This window comes from Molothrus aeneus, chromosome 3 (assembly GCF_037042795.1).
Source record: "Molothrus aeneus isolate 106 chromosome 3, BPBGC_Maene_1.0, whole genome shotgun sequence".
NCBI classification, from domain to species: Eukaryota; Metazoa; Chordata; class Aves; order Passeriformes; family Icteridae; genus Molothrus; species Molothrus aeneus.
The window spans coordinates 18,771,144-18,789,050 of NC_089648.1; the positions used below are offsets into that span (position 1 = coordinate 18,771,144).

A 17,907-nucleotide genomic window follows, 5' to 3' on the forward strand; every position below is an offset into this window, starting at 1 on the left:
GGAAAAAGATTTCCCATTTGTAATTATTTCTGAAGATGATCAGCTGTGATTTTAATCCATTATATATACTACGTGGTGTATTGATTTTTGACTAATGATAACTTTTAATAGACCTGTCATGGAGTATCAAGTCAGATTCTTTAGAGAATTCTTTAGGCTTAGCTGTACTTCATAACCTCTATATGATGCAGCAAGTGTAGTCACCTTAAAACAGTTGTGTTATCTCAGTTGATGAGACTTAAGACATTCGTCCAAGCATGTCAGGAGGATCACTGTCACAGCTCTGTTTGTTGCCTAAGAGATGGGGTCTTGCTCCAAAACCAAACATTAAGCCTCACTTTTTTTTTTCCACAAACACCATTTAGTTTCAGTAACACTGTGTCTGATGGTGTGTTTGCTTCATTTGTTTAATTAACACCTAAGAGAATTCAGAGTCAGATAAAGGAGAGGTTTTTGTTTTTTTTTCCAGAGAGATGTGTATGTGTTCTGTGAGAATAGGAGACTTCTGAGTAGGGGAAGTAAACAAATGATCAGTTTTATTTATCTCTCAGTTTCACTGAATGGATGTAGACGAGTGATATGTCCTGATAGTGAGATCCTTAGTCACTGTTTCCATGGATGAATTCTTGGTCCTTCCTGTACAGTCATTGCTGAGAGCTGCTTACTCTTAGATTCTCTGAAAATGTATTTTTCCTCCAGTTCCTAATCTAGAGCCTATTTTCACTCTGCTACATTAGTGTATGTTTACGGAAGGTGTTCTCTGACACTAGTTCTTAAATGCCTCAATTTGTGGTAAAGGAAGATGTTTTTACAGCTTTGAGTGTTTAGGTAGTTATCTGATTATTATCAAGAAAACGTTAAAGGATTTGAGAAAAAAAATAACCTTTTCTTCTTAAGTATTTCCTGTTGTGACTGCTGACATTTTAGTTTGTTTCTATGATTGCATGTTCCAGTTTTCAACTGAAATATTTTTGTCTAATAATAATCTTTTGTTCATAAGAAATATGGCATACTTTACATCTAAATACATACTTTCAGAAAAGGAATCTTCCTTTTTAGAGAAAATCTACAAAGACATATATACAAACTTTATGCACAAACATCTTAATTTCTTTTTTTTTTTTACAGTTAACTGAGGTAAAATCCTTTATATGAAACAATAAAAATCTCAATATATAAGATTGTTGTTAAATTCACAAGTTTTTCCAAGGCCATGTTTTATGGAGGATACAAATTCTGAAATAGAATGTTAGAAAAACATTGGGAGACTCTTCAGATACATTGTGCTTTAATTTATAATGTATAATCTATACATACTGTATAAACTATATAAAGAATCAAGCAATCATATCTTTCAGTGTTATCTATTGCCATCATTCCCCATGCATTGAGGCTCTCACTATAGCTATTACTATAAAACGTTCCCTAAGTACATAAAGGCTCTAATCGTTAAGATTTTTATTACCAGCCACACATACAGAGCTGCAAATTGCCTTGTTTCAGATTTATTATGTATTACTCTAGAAATTCTATAAAGATCAAAAGAACTGATTACAATGTTGACCTTTGCATTAACTCATCTGAATTTAAATTCAAGTGTTTGATTTGGGAAAATAAGTCCATTTATCATAGGTCTGCTACTGAGGGGATTGTGCAGCCCTGATTGGGGGTGCTGAGACCAAATTTATTTATTGAGCATGGGCTTGAAAATTGTCTGTAGGACAAGAGGAACGAAAGTTTGACCTGCCATTGTGTTGCACCCAGGGAACAATGTGGCAGCTGCCCTTTTCAAATATCTAGCAGTTTGTTTTCACTGAACAGCAAACAGATATTTATAGTTTAAATGCATTTAACTGCTTCAAAAAAAGGAAGCCAGTAAGCCTTTTCTCCTCATGAAAGATTTAACTGTTAAATACAAATACTACAGTCTAGCAATGTGGAAGGGGATGTGACATTCTAGATCTTGGCTTTTCCTTTTTCAAGTCCTTTTGAAGTTTGCTGTCCTGGAAATATAAATATTTATGAGTGTACATTTTAGAATCGACTCCTCAGCTAGTAGAAGGATGGTAGCTTTATCAATTAATTAATTGTAGCTCATTTAGTGTGCATATCTATATCAGCTGAAAGGCCAGTCCCTTCAGAAAAGTAAATAAGTGAAAGAAATTAGAACTAACAAAGCTGGAAATCATGTATCAACTCAGACTCTCTGTAGTAGTGTTCACTTTCTAAAGTGAACTTCTAAATGTGGGGATTTTGTCAAAGAACTGCAACTTACACGTTAAAATGTTGGAGTTGTCAGTTTTGTGGACTCAGTCTGAGGTATTCATGTGTGAGAAACATAATTTACTACTTAAAGATATCTCCCCTCTGGTTTGGAAAAAAACTTGTTATATTCAATATAAACTTAAAGTAATTAAATTTTGATAAAATACAAGTCCTTACCTGTTCAGCAGGTAGTGACAGCAGGTGTACAAACAGGGTGCCATGATGCACGAGGTTGTCTGTAAAACAAGACATTTGTTGTTTGCATGCTTGCATTTTTACTCAAAAGCTGGTAAAAGCATTGATGCCACAGTGATGATGCCAATATGTTTATTACTGTTTTATTTGGGGGTTTTTTAGTTTAATCTTAAGGGAAATATGTATTATAATCATTTCACCAGCAAATGCTTTAGTTGAAACTTCAGTATGTAAGGAATATGTTGATATCCCACCTTTCTCCTCGAACTATTCAGTTAAAAGAAGAGACAAGTGGAGATGAAATACCATTTCTGGTACGAAAAGAGGCTTGTCTTGATATGTGAACTGCAACACTTTAGACTAAAGTCACTCCAGACAGCCAGCAGGAAGGGTAGGTTTGAGAAAGTAAAGTTAATATTTGTTACCCTCCTAAAATGATACATCCAAATCTGTTTAAGATACCTAACAAAGTCTGTGTTAGGAAATTATTGTTCAATTGAGGCATTTTTATTTATGGATCTGAGTCATATGGCTGAGAAATGAAATACACTTAGTGGAATTGCATTTTTTATGTATTAGGAACAATCCAGCATTTAAGATACGTATATCATATGTTAACTAAAAGTGACACTGCTGCTTAGGGTTCTGAGGGCTTTCCACTTTCAAGTACTTTAAATTTTACCCACCCTGTAATTCTGTTGCTGCATAGCATCTTTAAAACCTTATGTTTTGAACTTCAGATTTTCACTTCTAAGAGCTGAATTTGAGTGATGATCCAATAATAGATGAGGATTGCTTTAATGCATGCAAAGGGCTGTAAGTACATCCTGTCCTAACCAGCCTTGAGTTTTATGGTTTCTGAAGTCAGCAAACTTTAAAAAAACATTTGTGAGGGGTATTGTCTCATCTCCAGTGTTTATTCTCTTTTAGATACCTAGTGAAAACCTGAGTGCTCTATTAAAAGAAATGACTGCAGCCTTGGGGAAATTAGTGGGCTTTTTGTTTGGGGTTTGCTAGGTCTTTTTAGTCTACTGCACTGTGTGTTATTTGCACCATGGTCTGCAGGTTTACATTTTTGCTATGTGAGGAAATGTATTCCAAAGTTGAAAGGAAAGTGCTCCATTGTATTAGGGGTACGATTTCATTCTGCTCAAAAGCTGATAGACATTTATTTAATAAGGATTCCTGAAGAACTCTGCAAACTTGAACTTTTAGGAACTTCTTTTCCAGAATTGTTAACCTGGGAGGCAATGGGAAACTAACTTATCCCAAGTGTCTATTTCTTTACTGAGGCCCCGTATTTGAAATGTTTTACTTGATTTCATCAGTAGGAATTTTGTAACTCAGCCATAGATCTCTTAGAGTATTTTACCTAGTTTAAAAAATAAGTATCTTTTAATAGAAACCAAAGCCTTTTGAGAGGATGCAAAAAAGGGTGTTTATTTCTGTATTGATCAGAATCCTAAAGCACTTCCGGGAGAAAATATTGTTCATACAGAGCAGAGTATTCTTTTGTCATGAAGGCATTCATTGGTTGACTCTGTCAGATGAAGGAGAATGCTAAAATGTTTGGCTTTTAAAAGTGACTCCTTCATTTAAACTGCAGTGATTTCCAAGCATAGTTTGAAAAACTGTGTTACTACAAATATACCTATAGAGTCAAAGTAGAATCCCTTGGTCCTCCTGACGCTTGGTCTTTTAAATTGTAAAATGGTAAGCCTGTTGGCATGGTAAAGAAAACATACTCCAATTGCCTGAGGATGTTCTGGAAGGATGTCATGTGTCAGTCTTAATGTAATCAAGGGTTTTTTCTCCTGCTATTCTCTTGTTTCTGTGTTTGCCATTTGACTTCAAACACTAAACCTTGAAGATAGAATTCTTCCTAAATATTTTTAAATGGCAGAAACAGCACAAATATTCAGGTTTAACAAACCACAATGCTACAGAATTATTGAATCAGTCCAGAGCACTGCACTGTGTTGTTTATTTATTATGCCTGTCAGTAGATATGTTTTTCACATAGTGAACTACAATCTTATCTAAAGATGAATGAAGCCTATTCAAAGAATTCCAGGGGCATGGAAGAAGCCCGGTATAAGAAAGAGGAACGTTTCATCATAGTAAAATGGTGCTATAATGGTGGATCATACAAAATTATAGGAAATAATATCAGAGATTTTAAGATAGGATAAAAATGGAAAATATATGCTTGCTAACTTAGCCACAAAATATCTCTTGAATAGTTTTATATGAAAGCTTCTGTAGCTGATAGGCTTTCACTTTGAATCAAAGAAAACAGTAGGACAATCCCCATATCTTACGATAGAAGTAAGTAGGTATTTGGTTAGAGCAGAAGCTTCCAGAGGTGGTCTCTCAGATCTGCAAGTAAAAGCAGGAAATAACTCTGAATTCCTGTAGTAGACTGAAGGCAAATACATTTCTGGAATGGTAAAAGTAATTTACCCTGTACCAGAGATAAACTATTTAGCTGTATAAGGAGATGAGGCATATATTTTTCATGGTGTCTTTAAAAAGAAAACAGAGGGTTTCTTTGTGTACCGAGTTAGGTGAATATGAAATTTCAGGGTTCAGGATATTTCATCATGTCTGAACGTCATTTAGTTGATGTTATGGATGATAAGCTAGGCAAATGATGTATATCTGCATCCTTCAGTTTAAGAATTGGAAAGATGGTTTAATTTTTTTTCCCTGAAGATTGTTGTGTGTGAATGTTGCTTTTCCAGAAAGGTGCCTTGAACCATGTAATTAATGCCATATTTCCCCCACCCCACGGAACAGGCACTCCCTCACTATGCACCATCTTTTGATGGGCAGATGACCTCTAATTTAGTAGTAAGATGTTTGATTCCTTATGAATATGAATGGCTTTGATAACTTTCCAGAATTTTCTGTAAGTTTTTTTTTTCATTCAGTATTTTCCTGAATACATGGCTATATGCCGGAAGAAGTTGAAAATGTTCCCAAATACTTCATGGCACTTATGACACCTTTTCAGTGAACATCTATTTCTTGCCAACAGCATTCTGCCTAATTAATATAACACTGTATTTTTATTATTTTTAAAATAGTTTATAAAATGTCAAAGTTTTTGTTTTGTGCTGCTTAAATATTTGTGGGTCATAATGCCAACTTCAAATTACTGTTTGCCTAAATTTTTCTTCTTGGCAGCCTACACAATTTAATGCTATTGGGCATATGATACATGCAACAGAGTTTTCTGCCAATATATACAATTTATTGAATGCTACCATCAAATGTAATTTTATAAGAGATTCAGCCAAAGTTGTGGATGTGCCTGGCTTTTTTTTTTCCTTGCATTGAGCTGTTTATAAATTCTTCTTAAACTTGGAGTTCTTCTAACTCTTTGTAAACGTTACAGTTTCCAGTTAGCTTTGTGGAATGCAGTATTTATGGTTGGTGTCCAGTTAGTGAGTGAATAGGTGAGCTTTATCTTGACCATCAATTTTGATTTTTTTTATTTGGAGAAATCTGAGCATCATATCAATAGTTGGGAGCATACCATGTTTTCTAGCGTTAAGTCTGCCTGTAAACTAAACCAGGCTTAATAATGTGCCAAGTTGCCTTGATTCAGCCTCTATTCTGCTGTTTAAACTTCTAGGTGTTTTGTAAGAAATGGAATAGTCTATCAACATAGTATTGCGTCATTAGCTAAATTAAAATTACTGATGCTGAAAGTTGCATTTAGTAAGCAAACATCACAGGTATGCTTTGGCAGCAAATGAAATGAAAACTTAATAACTCACGTCAAAAATTTTGTACCACAACCTACTTGAATGGCAAGTGGTGGATTCAGCAAGGCTTTGTGTTGGTGCTATTTACTCAGCCATCTTGGGGATGGTTCTTTTCCACATACTGTCATTTTTCGTAGTAATATTTGCACACGAAATTCATTCTGGCTAGTTTTCCTATTCCTTCCCTCCCAAACTAAAATCAAATATGTATTCCAGCATCCCATAGGAGAATGCATATTTTTTTGTACTGATGGTAAAAATACTTCCCCTTGACTGAAAGTGAAGTTTGCATCATGGAGATAATCAGATTATACCATGAATAGTCTATGAAAGCCTCTGGACATGTATAAATTTTAAGCAGCATGGCTGTCTCTCATAAATAGCTGCTGAACACAATGTACTTCCACTTCCCTGTCTTGGATGTTGTTTTGGTGAGTCATGTCATACTGTTTTACAAGTTGTAAGTTTTAAGGACAATTGGTCTTTATTAGGGACTAAGTTAGCTCAAGGTGTTTCTGTAATAACATGCCCATAAAAACATGAAATGCTGGAGTTTGGTTCAAGATCTTCTCTGTGTAAAGACTCTCTCTTTGGTTTCTCTGATTTTTTTTTTCATCCCTTAACAATAGAAAATATAATCTTCTAACTCCTCAAGAGCAATTTAGGTTTTGCTAGGAATTGCTGATAACCAAAGGCCAGAATTCTATGATGTATGATGTCTGCCCTGAGGTGGGTGAAAAGGCAGCTCTCTCCAGGACTTGGCAAAATGTGCTTTACAGCTTTGTGTCTGAAAAATAGTGTTCTCTGTGCCCTGCAACACATTAAACACTTGCAACAGAGAGAAAAATGTTCTTTATGATCATTTGTTGGGTCCCTCTGTATGATCAGGACCCAACAAGCCAGGTACTCCTTTTTTCTTGTTTCTACAGTGATGTTTTGTAAGTAGAAGATATGGTTTTGGTTGGAAGATATTTCCTTTACATAGTCAGGAATTTCATAAGCCTAAGGCAACTAATGTGTTGTAGAGTTACCAAAACCTATTTTAATAGATCTGGCCAGAAAAGTAAAATTGGTGCTGCCAGAGTTATCGGGGAGAGAGAATTGTCATTCCCCCATGTAATTTCCAGAAACAGAAGAGCCTGTAAATGAGAACAGTGCCCTGACTTCTGTCCTGCAACAGAGGCAGCCACTGTCCTCACTCACACAGACACACATCTACTTAACTCTGTTTTCTGTACATTGTTTTAAATTTTCTAGGAGAGCAAAAGTTTTTCACATACTGAACACAACTTTCTGACAGAAACACTCTAGAACTCCATTTCTTTGATAGCACAAAACCAGTGATGCTGCTTCATCTTGCTGGAAGAGAGGATAGCAAAAAGAAGCAGCTCTCTGCTCCTGGAACACAGACTTCCCTTCCTTTGTGAATAGTATTTTGGAATAGTTACCACTGTAATGCATTACAAGTTTAAATTACTGTAAGGGATTTACTCGGCTCTCTTAAGAACATACTGTGTTGTTTTCCATCATACAGGGCTTGGTACCATGCAAAGAGAACTTCAGAGCTCTCTTACTGATAAGGAGGGATTTGAGACTAAGATAATACAATTTAGTCTTCAAGTCAAAGTTGATGATGACTTTGCACAATCCATTCATAAGTTTAGCAATCAGTAGGATAGATCTTTAGGATCTGCATTATGTTGGAAATTAAGAAATTCCGTGCAACCTTATTCAAGTGTTGATATCCTAGTATGGCACTGCTATTAAACCTAAAAAGCTTGAGAGTTTATTTTTAAATGTATGAGTGGAATTCCCACTTTTGATTTTTTTTTCCTATTTGAACGTCCTTGTTTCCATTTCTTCTATAGTAGAAGTTATGAATATTTATATTTGAACACAAGGTAATGGAAAAGCTAGAGAATGTCTTGCTAAGAAGAATTATATTTATTGTAACATATTTTAAAATATGTTTTATTTCTGTGTCATTTTGCTTGGGGAGAAAATTTTAAAATATATCTTAAGCCTGAATTTAGCTTGACCTTAAAAATGCCCAATGAAAAGTTGATTTCTGAGCTTCTGTGTGCTTCTCCTGTTCATCTCTACTGATGTTTACAATCTGAAACGATAGTTATAATTATATGTTAGAAGCTCAGATGGCAGAAAAGTGGCAAATACAGAAGGATTTCTAAAATCTGTTCTTCATGTAAGCTTGTAGTGTGAAACATTTATGTACAGATCAGTTCAAAATAATGAGAAATGTCATCCACATACAACAGTGAAACTGTCCAAGTTTGTGACTGAGGCTCCCCTACAGCCTTTTTCCTGTTGTTTTACCACTGTTGCGAGCCCTTCTGGTGAGAATTTCACTTGAAATGAAGAAAAATAGTTTTATGGGCACTAATTATTTAAATATCATCTAACCTGAAGGGCAAAAGGTCATGCTTTTATTTTTGCAATTCAAATGTGTAAATTTCACAACATCTGTTATTGATCAAACTGTATGTATTTTGAAAGGTGTTATATTCCAAATCTTGGCAAAGTGTCACCTTTTAATCCACAATCTTCTGAGCTGTTTTCTTCATATGGGAAATTTTTCACACTGCTATCAGCATTCTCATGCACTCAGTCTTCTTATCCTGATAATAGTTCAGGTACTGCCTGGTTTTTGTTGTCCAGGCTGTAATACAGCTCATTGTGGCAAAAAACAAAGGGTAGTAAGTTTTTCATGCAAATGAAACTTCTACAGTTCAAGACTTTTAAACCCATGCAGGACTGTTGGTGTTATGACAGGAAACCATTTGGTGGCTGAGGGAAGAGGAGAATTATGCTAGCACACCTGTTAGGGGTCAGTATTCCTCACTGTTTCCCAATCAGTGGAAGTATAGTGGTATGGAAAAGATGGGATCTCACTGTAATTCTGTTTGCTACAAGTCCTTTTTCTGGAACACTGTGGGCTTCGGTGGGAAACAGGTAGTGAGGCATTCTGTTTAATTGCAGTGATTGGCCATTTGATTTTCATTTCATTCATAAGCTAAAATCCTTTGTCCTTTTTGTAAATAAAAAGGCATTACTTGCAGGCTGCATTCCCACCAGTATTTTTCATCTGTTTTCTGATGGTAGAATGTAACATTAATACATCTATGTCTAAATATGTTCATGAGTGTATAGATTAATGGAACCCATGTCAGCATGTTTAAACTGAGTTTTAATGTGTAAGTAGAATGGAAAAACTTTAAAGCAAATTATTTGGCTCAAAGCTCCATTTATATGGTGTATGTTTCAAGCTAATAATCAGGGCTTACTGTGGGTCAGCATGTCATATCCCAGTGGTGTCTAGTGAAATGGAGGGTTATCTTCTATGTCAGCTAGATAACCCTGTGAACAATTTGGAGCAGTGGAGATAATGGGACTGAATTCTGAAATGAGGTGAAACTCTGAGATGGGGCACAATTCAGAACAGGAGCTGGAAATATCAGGAAATACAGGGCTGCGTGTGAGCACCGTGCGGCTGCTTGTGAAGGCAATCATCTTTTGGCATCAGGAGTCACTTGTGTTTGACAATAATCCTTGATATCCTGCAATTAAAATGTGGGAGAATGGCAAATCAGGTACATATTCCTAGGAAACAGAAAAGTGAAGTTAAAAAAACACTTCCTTGCTACTGGCTCTATCTTTATTTGTCAAAGTTTTTTGTTTTTTTTTTTAATTTTGATACAGACATTGCACAATAATCTGTAAGTATATTTGCCATGTTTTGGACTGCTTTTCTCCAAGCTGTGTTGCTCACAATTACTGTGGTCTTTAAAAAAGTTATAGTTTATTCTCCTTTTTTTCTTCACAAAATATAACTTTTATGTACTTAGAGGAAATTGTAGGTCATCTTTGTGGCAGTAGACACACGTTCATCCTTCATATTTTTAATTTTTTTTTAGTACTCTGTATTTTACTGATTTTAATTTTATATATAAGGAAAAGGCCAAATCTGTTTTACATCTATGAAGAGAATGGTTATGTAGTCTCTGGTTTCATATGTCTCAGATGATGCAGTAAGCTTTCTATTTGTGCATCTAAATCAAACAGTTGATACTGCAATTGAAGTAATCCGCTCTTCATACAAAATATGTAATTTATATGAACAGATTATACACTACTTGAGTTGCAAGTTTGTGTCCACCTTAAGAGCTAGCAAAGTACATCCTGCTGAATTCCATTGTCATCTTGGAAACTGGACTACTGCATGTGTCTATTTGCAGCCTGTATTGGACAGATTTGGGAGCACTGGTATTAAAGGCATTTTTCCTGCTGCCTGTTGTATCACCCACCTTGTGTTTGCCGTTCTTTTTTAGCCTCAGCCTAAGTGAATGATGTAGCAGTGATGAGCATGTTCCTTCTGTTCCATTTCTCCCCACACTAAAGGATAACCTCAGCTGTAACTCGGAGCAGAAGCTTGGTGACTCCTGTAGCCTTTGGTCAGCCAGTAGAGGCCACTCACAGCTTGCGACTGAAGCCAGGCAGCCACTTGGAGCTGGGGATTTTGTTGTGTGCTTGGGATTTGAATCCACACCCAGCCAGCTCAGGCTGCCATGAACTGGCTTTGTACAACTGGTACCTGCAAAGGGCTCTGCTAGGAGCAATTCTGCTCAGATACGGAAATGCATTAAATATTGATGTTTTTCTGTTTTCTCTAATAAGTCCCACGGCAGCAGGAATAAAAATCACCTTCTGTACTGCAAGCAGACTCAAAGCAAATTCTTTGATGACATCCTTTGTTGTTGGTACAATCTTTACTGTCATTACATTATATTACTTTAACAAAGTAAGGAAATACTGTTACAGAACCCTTTTGGAGGAAGGGAAAGGAGGATCTTGTTTAAGTGTTTTTTCCAAATGTAGCCAGCATCTCCCAGATCAAGGCTAGTTGCCTATTGCTGCTCTGCTACTTCCTCCTCCCTATATTACTGTTTGGGTAACTTATTTATAATTTTACAAGGTAAAACATTATTTCAACATTGTAGATTATTCTTAAATAACAAGGCTACAGTCCCAATACTACTGAAATCAAAATCCTGTTGATTTAGTGAAGATTTCACCTAAGAATAAGTTTTATATCTAAACAGACAGCTAGAATATCACCATAAAGATTTTATATATATAGTATATATAATATATATGTATATATGTATATATATAATATATATATATATATATGTATATATACATATATATATATGTATATATCTATATTTATGCAGCATATTATTGCAGCATTTAATTAGTGGCTCCATTTCCCAAATAAGGTAAATCTGGTTTACTTAAGATTAAATTTGTTAAATACTAGCTATTTATTTTTATTTAGAGTACTGAAGTAACAAACTTCTGGCCATTGTTTTGTTTCACAGCTGCCCTGAATATTTCCCCTTTCCTGATAGAAAATATTGAAATAATGGTGCTGTCTATTGTGTTTTTGCAGTCAGGAGAATCTTACATTTGCCTTTTTAGGAGTTGAGTTAATTTGAATATAAAAACTACAAATTTCTGGTTTATATTTTCTTCTTGAGACTTGTCAGTCCATTTTTTGCAGTGTTGTGAGCTATTATTGGAGGCATAGTGCCACACAGTAATATTTCATATTAAATATTAGGAATCTCAGAAGAAACTCCCCTACTGACTTCCTTGCAGATGGGAGTCTTAAAATTCTCAGTTTACCAGTGCCTGCCCCATAGACCAGTTTTTTCTGTTACATTATATATTAGTATTATTTCCTCTAATAGCTCCTCCAGTGTTACTGTATTACACACCTAAAGACAGCAGGAATGCACTAATATATATTATTACAATGCATCATTAAACTTACTCTGCCTATTCTATAGTGTGTAAAAACTGGTCCATTTGACAAAGATTCAGGACGAAACATGGTGTGTGATATTTTCTCCTAATGTTACAATTTAAAACAAACAGAAAACATTACACCCAGGCCAGTCTATTTTCAAAAAATTACTCTTTTTGTTTTAAACTTACATTTATTTAACTTCAAATTCAGGTTTTGTCTTAAAAGTAGCAGACAAAAACTGTGAAATAGCAAAAATTTACAAAGAAATTCTATTCTTTGCTTTTATACATGGGATTTAAATTTCCCATTTTTCTCTGAAGTAGCTAGGTTCAATAGTAGAGTTTTCTGCTTTTAGTCTCTAATATTCTTATGTTATTCCTTTCCATCTGTTAATCATTTAGTTGAAAGCTTATATATAAGAGATAGAGACAGTTTGATCAGTTGTGTGAAAAGAAATGTAGCGAAAACTCTTAACAGTGTGTGAAATCACTGGAGAGACTGGGGAGCTGGGACATACTCTGTCATGCCAAGAAACTTATTAATTCTTACTTTTTTTTTCTTTTTTTAAAATGCCTTAAGAGAAAACAGTAAAACATATACAGGGAGGTGCCTATTTGCTTTAGGATAAAAATCCATGTCTTTTGAACTATTTTTCTTTTTCTTTTCTTTTTTTTTTTCTTTCCCTATCACTTGCATGTATTTTGTAAGCAGAATGGCAACAATCCATTGATTTTTGCAACACTGTGCTAGTAAGATGTTAATTTTAAAGAAATATAACTAGGGTAGCAAGAAACTGGTATAGAAATATTCTGCCAGTGAGCCATTTCTTCATGGAGACTTTGTAGAGTTTGACTGAGCATCACTTAAAGGTAATCTGTACATTAAAGAGATGCTTCTCTGGAATGGTCAGTTTGGGCCCTTCAGCAAGAGTGTGCCTTCAGAGGGAATAACAGTGTAATGGTAATGTCAAGCAAGGATTATAGCAATGTTCAGTAATGTATACTGTGAAAGCTATTTCTGTTTTCATCATTTTATATATTGCTCCAAGTCAAATGTGCATCTATATTTTTTAAAGATGTATTTTAAATCCAGAATCTTGTTTAGTGTGTGTACTTTCCAAGGTTCCTAGTGGAGAAGGGGTAAAAAAATGAGTAGTAATAAATAGGTGCCGAAAATAGTAAGGTATTGCTTTTAATCAGTGCAATAAAATGGGGAGAATAGGTTTTACTTTATTTTTTCCCTTGATATAGTTTGATTTAATTTCCTATAAAGTGACAGTTGCAGATCTGTGAATTATGAATTTGACATTGTCATGCTGTAATTTCCTGCAAAATCCCATTCTCCGGGATTTGATTTTAGTTGCATTTCATTTTGGAAAACAACTTCTTTGCAGAAATCCTGCCTGAGAAAATTGGGGTTGCTATGGAACTTCTTAAGCTGTTGTTGATCATAGTAGTTAATTTACAGAGCAGAAAAAGCAACCTGTTCTTTCATTTAGGACAGCAGCTAGCTTAGTGTCCAGCAAAATTTTACTGAAATTTTACTGGTTTTACCTGCTATGAATGTGACATATTGTGACAACTAAGATAAGCTTTCAAGTCAAGTACTTTCATAATTATTTATGTGGCTTTTTAAAGCACATCATAGACTCATTTAGATTAGAAAGGACATGTAAGAAAGATCAAGTCCAGCCATAAACCCAGCACTGCCAAGTCCACCAAATCATGGCAAGGAAATAACATCCTGTAAGAAAAGAGCTCAGTAGTATCTTTTCATTGCCCATGCTATGGCATGCTTGGCATAAAATCTAATTCAAAAGGCAAAAATACCACTTTCAGTGTTTAAAAACTACTTAATGTGTAATAAACTTACTTTTTAAGTAATGAAAAATATATCTCAGGAACAATCATGAATAGGACATAGTCTGTGTTATTTCAAAAATATTATGCACTAAGATAAACATGAATTATGAGCAGGGATATATTTGCTCACTTGATTGTGTGGCAACATGGGAAAAAATAAGGGACAAGAATGGATGAGCATGCATATTAAGGTTGTTTATACTATTTAAAATACTAAGAAAATATTGGGTCTTGAACACATCCATACTTGGGAGCTTTGTATCATAGATGTCTTTAAAAATAATTCATGACTTTTCATGGGCTATTCAGTAACTGAACATTAAAATATACTTCAAATGAAAAGTAAGCAGAATTATTAAGTGACAGGGTAACGTTTTTGTTGTGCATTAATGTGTTGTGGATTTTTCTTGGTGCCTGGTAGTAACTTTTCTTTAAACTACAGCACATGTAAATTAAAATAGCACTTTCTTATTTAATTAGGAGATGCATAAATTGATTATTTTTTATTTCTCTAATCTTTGACACCGTTTAGCCTGTTCATATAAAGTAAGTAGTGGTGTTCACGCACCCTGTGACTGAGCTGTGGGCACTTTGCTCCCTGTCCCTCAGTGGTGTGAGCCATTCAGAATGGGGGATGATCTCACAGGATCCAGTGCTGGTGCAGCCTCCCCTCCAGTGCTGGGTGTAGTTCTGGGCTCCACAGCTGAAGGAGCACATGAAGGTCCTTGAACATGTCCAGAGTAGAGAACAAGGCTGTTGACAGCACTGGAAGGCATGTCCTGTGAGCTGTGGCTGAGGGCTCCAGGCTTGTCTGCATTGGAAAGAGGACTGAGGGGTGACCTCTTACAGCTTCCTGAGGGCAAGTATTTGATGGCCTGGTCTCTTATCCCTGGGACCCAGTGATACCATGTGTGGGAATGGTGCAGAGCTGCTCCAGGGGAGGTTCAGACTGGACATCAGGAAGCATTTCTTTACCAAGGGTGTGTTCAAGCACCAAAGCAGGATTCTGAGAGACTTGGCTGATGCCGCAAACCAGTTGGTGGTTTTGGACAATTAAAAATGTGCCCCTTTGTGCCCTTAACAACGCACTCTAAATTGGTCAGCCGAGAATTGGTCAAGAGGTTCACTGTAGGTTCCTTCTAGCCAAAATGCTCTATTCTCTATTATTGGTATTTTAAAATTATAGTTGAGGTGCTTAATATTATTTTAGCCAGAGTGAAGTCCTCTGACTTTCTTGTCCTTTTTGTGTTTATTCCCACCATCTTTCCTTACGTCACTTCTGAAGTTTGTCATGTGTAGTATCTTACAGGTTGGATATTAGAAAAAATTTCCTCACTGATAGTGAGGTTAAGAATTAGAGCAGGCTGCCCAGGAAAATGGTGGAATTGCCATCCTGGGAGGTGTTCAAAGAATGCACAAATGTGTCACTTCTTGAAAGGGCTTAGTGGGCATGGTGGTACTCAGTTGAAGGTTGGACTTGATGGTCCTGGGGGCCTTTTCTAACTGTGATTTTGGGCAGCAGTAGATGGTGTTGTGTATTCTGAGGCAGAACCCCTTAGTGTTGAATACTTTTTCTTTTTTCTGTATCCATTAGTTTAGGTCATAATTTCTCAGACAAAGAAATCTTTGCAAATCAGGAGTACTTTGTCTCTGAGTTGGATTACCTGTGTCTCAGGGATTCTGTGAACAGGATGCAGCCATCACCTTGTCATCCTATTCAAGCAGTGGTGAAAGGACTTGTAGCCAAAAGAGAATAAAGGTTTCAAAAATGACCCTGAACTTTATTAATATTGAAGATTTTTGTAATGGTGAGGTAGCAGATGGAGGTGGGCAATGATGTTTGGTTTAGCTTTTTATACCCTCAGTATGTTTTGCAAACAGGAATTAATTTGCATTAACATATTGGGAATCTTAGAGTAATTAGCAGCAAATTTTATGCAAAGGTCTGTATATGTGTACCTTGTGAGTTTAGTTTTACAAACATTCTGTGGCTGTGTGGTAGATGACGCCATCTGGGGTGTGCAGGAGAAACCTGAACACTGTACTTGGTGATCACTTGTAACTGTATTCCAAGCAAGTTTGTATTCTCATATAAATTGGTGGAAAAACCTACTTCTGTGGTTTCTGTATTATTTTTAAACTGGCAATTTATCAAGTGAATTTTCTTGAAATTTCCATGCTTATTAAATTTCAGATTATGTATTTTGAGTAAGCTGGAAACATAAACTTGTTTCCATAAGTATGGCTGCAGGTAAACAACCAATTTTAGTCCAGAAAATAGCTTTTGCTTCTGTCAACATGTTGTTTATTTTCTCCCTGAGATAAAAAGTTCAGTTTTCTGATATTTGTACCAAGATAAAGTCTGTAAACAAGATTAATATGGTGTGGAAAAGGTTGTCAGCAGCCCTGGCAAAGGAAATAAGTTGCCTGTACACAGAACATACTGTAAACTGAATAAAAGTGTCAGGTCCACCATGAGATAATGTGATCATGAACCTCTAACAAAGCATGACATAGGCACAGTCCGCTTTTCTTATAGCCACAGTGTAGAAAATGGATTACTATATTCCAGGGATACCCACTGGAATAGCATGAAAACCTCATTTTGAGATTATGTAGGCTATAACTCTCAAGAGCTGAGCTGCATGCTTACCTGTAGTTTTAAAGTAACAGTTTAGTTATTAATCTTAAAATTTGGAAATTACCTATTAAAATACTGGCTTATATTTCCAGGTCTGTCTTTGTGAATGGCCATTTCTCAGTTTTAGAATTAGATGAACTATGACATTGGAACAGTAGCTTTTGGTCAGTGTTTTATTATTATCCCATGGCTGTGTAAGGCCTTGATCAATCTAGTAAAACAGTAAATTCCAAAAGGGAATAAAGCAGTATGTGCTGTTCTCCTATGTAGCTGTCACGATTTCCTCTACTATGATTTGTATGTTTGCATAGATTTTTCAGAGATAAGGTATTACCAATGCTTTTTTATCCCCCTCAGCCAGAAAAGTGACAGCACTTTATTGTTTCTCAATTCAGCCCAGAGTGACATCATTCTTCTGGTCAAAGAAGCAGATTTTAGTCAAATACTTAAACCACGTGGAACTCTCAGATCATTCAGTGAGCATTCTTTGAAAGTCTTCCAGACTTGGAGCTCTGAATGCCCTGCCTTTTCTCCATTACAACACCAGATTAATAGGGAGGTTTTACTTAAAGAGTTGAGCTCATGGTTCCTATAATAATGAGTGGGCTGCTTTTATCCATGAATCTCCAGCTTATGTACTTCTGGCAAGCCTGAGCCATATAAATGTATTACCATTGAGTTTTTGTGGTCTCCTGTCAAACCTGCAAGAACATCTGACTTTATTCCCTCCTCTGGTTATCTCCTGACTATAAAATTATCTCCAAGGAATGGAAAGTTTGCTGCTTCATTCTTTCCATCAGGAACAGTTTGCCTCCTGCTCTAGTTCCTTGAGCATGTGTATCATGAGTTGTCTCTTCTTCTTCTGCTTTTATTTATCTACATATGCACATGAATTAAGCATTTTGCAAAAATAAAAGCAAAGCTGTTTGAATCCTTTCTTGAGCAATATCAACATGTCATCACCTGCAAAAGTCTGCACGTGCTTTTGTGCATTCTGAAGATCATTCTTCAGTTGAGGATAGCACATATTTCAGGTTACAGTATATATAAAACACTAGACAAGGACTACAGTACAGTTTGGTAAAATAATTTACCTTTGCTTTCTATCCTGTGTACACTTGAATTTCAAAAGCTTTGTGTTGGGAGGGTTGTTTTTTTAATAAATGTATTGCTGTATGAGCCATGTTGGCTATGATTTTCAAAACATCTAATTTTCCTTTTTTGCAGGTAAACATGGACTTGACAGAAAAGTAGCTTAGGTTGTTGAAATCTGTAAATGTCTTTATGTCTGACATCAAATCAAAATTGTTCATAAAGGGTTTTCCTTAATCTCATATAGCA

At 35.7% G+C, this 17,907-nt stretch overlaps 1 protein-coding gene across 1 annotated transcript in view; it reads left to right on the top strand.

Moving 5' to 3' along the window:
* Nucleotides 1–17,907, top strand: part of GPATCH2 (G-patch domain containing 2) — a 118,106-nt gene that overhangs the window by 64,936 nt on the left and 35,263 nt on the right. The window lies entirely within an intron of this gene.